General features: G+C 35.0%; 1 pseudogene; it reads right to left on the minus strand.

Annotated features, from left to right (window-relative positions):
- Nucleotides 1–1,828: 1,828 nt before the first annotated feature.
- Nucleotides 1,829–3,244, minus strand: LOC149567075 (uncharacterized; annotated as a pseudogene).
- Between the last annotated feature and the right edge of the window lie 238 nt (nucleotides 3,245–3,482).

Here is a 3,482-nt window from a genome sequence, read left to right on the forward strand (position 1 = left end):
AAGGTCGTGGTTGTTGCACATGTGATGTATTGGTAGCTATCAGTGGTAGAGGGTTGTGTCACTGAGGTTAGCTAATGGAATAATGTGCAAAGGAGCTGGTATGGTGACAAATGAGAATTTTTGGATTCAATGGGCCAGTAACTTGTTTAAATAAATATTTGAGTAGAGATTTGAAGTTTCTCTAGTAGAACAATAGTTGCTCTTAGAGCATTCAATGGTTTATTTGCATAACTGGATACTGGAGGAAACAAGGTTATACTCAATGAATGTGGATAGGGTTGACATAATAATGCATGTGCCTCTTGGGCCACTATGAACAACATTATCAAGTAGCAGGAATTGTGTTCCATGTGTGTTTGGTCAACCTCCCAAATTTCTTGGGACAACTCAAAAGGCAATGGCCTGAAAACAAACAAAATTTGCTACTATTGTATAGAAAAAAATAGCATCTCACATATAAGCATGGCCATAAATATAATAAAATCCTCTACACACTAATAATATATGAGGCCAAAAAACTAATCTCCACTCCACTTGAGGGAGGAAAAAGCATGGGCACTCTACTTTGAGAGAAAAAAGCGTGTAGTTATCAAATTTGTCTTTTCAAAGCTCTTTTTTTTTTAATTGCCTCACTGCCTTTGTTCTCCAAAAGAATGTTGTTCTTATGCTAACAGAACCCCAAAAAATAACCTTTAAGTCAAAAAAAAAAATTACTTTGATAATAAAAATAATTCAAAAAAGAGAATTTTGTAAATCCAAAAGACAGGAACTGCAGCCAACTGAATACCCTAAATAGGCATAAAGCCTGCAAAGTTTCACATAAACCAATAGGAAGATTAGAGTAAAACCCAATGCCATCCCTCTTGATTTCAAACCATCCATGAAGGAAATGATTGTGAAGCTCCATACTAAATGTGAGGCATTCTTTAAATCAGAACAAAAAAATATTTTCCAATTTACTTACTCCATTACCACAAAACAAAGCACATTCAATACAATACTTTATTAACAAGCTCAAAGATGAAAATAACAAGAAGCAAAAGAAATATCAACTCTTTTTAATACTACAATGTGATATTACAGCAACAACTAATTGTAAAATGAAACACAAAAGAAAAGAAAATTGTCAAGAGATTCACTCAATTTACCATTAATGAAGAAGGAAAACAACAATTCAATACTTATTGAATTACCAGGTGAATTGTACTTATCGAGTCTTCCACATTATTCATATACTTCTGCAACAATGTACTTGGCATTTTAGTTTGTTGCATAAGAATAAATCATAAAATCTTACATAGAGACACCAACAGTTAAGATCAAACATTCACAATGGATTAAACTCAACTTATTGGTAATCAACTTATCATTTCTATGGCTCTATTCCTGAAACATTATTTTGTTTCAAACAAAATGTCCCTTGTTTAGGCAATTACATAGAGCCACCAATAGTTATGGTCAGACTTTGACAATTGATGACACTCAACTTATTGGCTATCAACTTATCATTTCTTTGGCCCTATTCCTGAAACATTATTTTGTTTCAAATGACATGAACCTTTTTTAGGAAAGCCCAAAACCTTTGACTCTTTTTCATCATAGAAAATATGGGAATTTTGCTTCCTTCCATATAGGATAGGCATAAGCATTAAAACCCTTTTCCAAGAATTTGCCATGGTAACTAGATTGGAGTTTCTTTAATGGCGAACCAAAATTTTGTCAAGCAAAGTATTGTGCACACCACGAGCCTACTTTTTCTTCCATCTGACCATGCAGAATGGCAATGGATTCAGAAAAGCATTTCAATCACAAAGGCATTTCATCCCTTTCAATCTATTGTCTCGATCCTTGAATGCAAGTGATTGAGTAATTTCCTATAAGAAATCCCATCCAGAGAATGATCCTTTTGGTGAAATTCAAGCAACAATTTTTTAGCCTCCAACCCCTTGCCTTCTCTGCAAAGTTCGTCAACAAGTGTCTTTTATGTAATAAACTCTGGAACTCCCAGTTTTTCTACCATTTCCCTGAGGATTCCAACTGCTTGCTCCAATTCCTTAACAGGGGATAGACTGTTAATCAGTGAGTTATAAACCATGTTACTCAGAGCAAACCCTTTAACAATCATTTCCTTGTAAATCTACATGGCATTGATAGTCCTAATTTGCAAATAGAGTCCTAAGATCAGATAATCATAAGTATGTGCATTTGGAGTGCATCGATAGAGGTCCATCTGATGAAAGATTCTGAGAGCATCATTCATGTGCAAGGACTTGGCATAACCTTTAATCATAACATTGAGGGTGAAAATATCAAGAGCAACATTGCCATCGATCATTTGCTTGAAAAGAGCTTGCATATTCTACATATGCATCTGGTTGATATAAGAATTGTTATTGCTTTTCTTATTGACAAGAGTGCTGAGTAATAGATTGTATGTTTTCAGAGAGGGCTTATAATTTGGGGTTTTGCACATGTGCCTATACACACTAATTGCCCTCCTCAACCAGCCAAATTGAATACAGGCAAAAATAATAGTGTTAAACAGGGACACACTACCATCACAAACTCCAACCATCACTTCATCAATGAGGATCTCCATTTTTTGCAACATAGGTGTAGAAGACAGTTTTCGGATCATGTGTTCATATGTTAGGTGGTTATGTTTCTACTTTTTCTGTTGAGAAGCCCACCAAAAAATATCAAAAGCAACCTCACGGTCCCTTTCCTACTTCAAAACTTCTGCAACATCTTCTGGCTAGAATCCCCTTTGGAGTGTTTGTGTCCATTTCTCAAACTATGCTCCACTTTCCTTGTGGTTGTGCCCACTAGCAGAAATCATATGGGCATTGCGCAAAGAGCTTCTTCTCTCATCGGGGATTCTCTGACAGAGATTGTTTCCATGATTGGTTTTAGGTTTTGACTTTATGAAAGAAGAGGAGAACAATACTAATGCTAAACATGAAGGGAAAGGATTGAAAATGTGTATTGGGTATTGAGAGTTGCATAAACAAGAGAGGGGAGAGATGTGTAGAAAACCTACTTGGGTATATGTTTCTCACAAGTTTGAGTTTAAAGCCGAGGTTATTGCACACATTATTCATGAGGCCTGCCATCAAAATTTTCTCTTTGTCTCTACCCTTTTCTCCTTGAAATTTGAAACACTCTTTTCTGTAAATGGTATCGCAAATCCATTCCCCATCCTTCTCTTGAAATTAGGACTGCGATGTGTACCCCGATCACCCATTACAACGGAATCCCTTCCACCACTATTATATGGCTATTTTTAATAAATTGATTTTCTTTTGCCTTTAGGAGTTGTAGGAAGGTGGGATAAAATGGGCTTTTATGTCAATTTTTTTATAAGATTAGGTTGGTAATTTTAGTAATTTACAATGTAGATTATTAGTTAGTTAATATTAGCGTATGAATTTTAGAAATTCTAGTATTTTTTAAAGTGACTTATAAGTTTTTTATTTTTGAAG

Source organism: Cupressus sempervirens, chromosome 3, assembly GCF_028749045.1.
Source record: "Cupressus sempervirens isolate cs-2001-9-10 chromosome 3, ASM2874904v1, whole genome shotgun sequence".
Classification (NCBI taxonomy): Eukaryota; Viridiplantae; Streptophyta; class Pinopsida; order Cupressales; family Cupressaceae; genus Cupressus; species Cupressus sempervirens.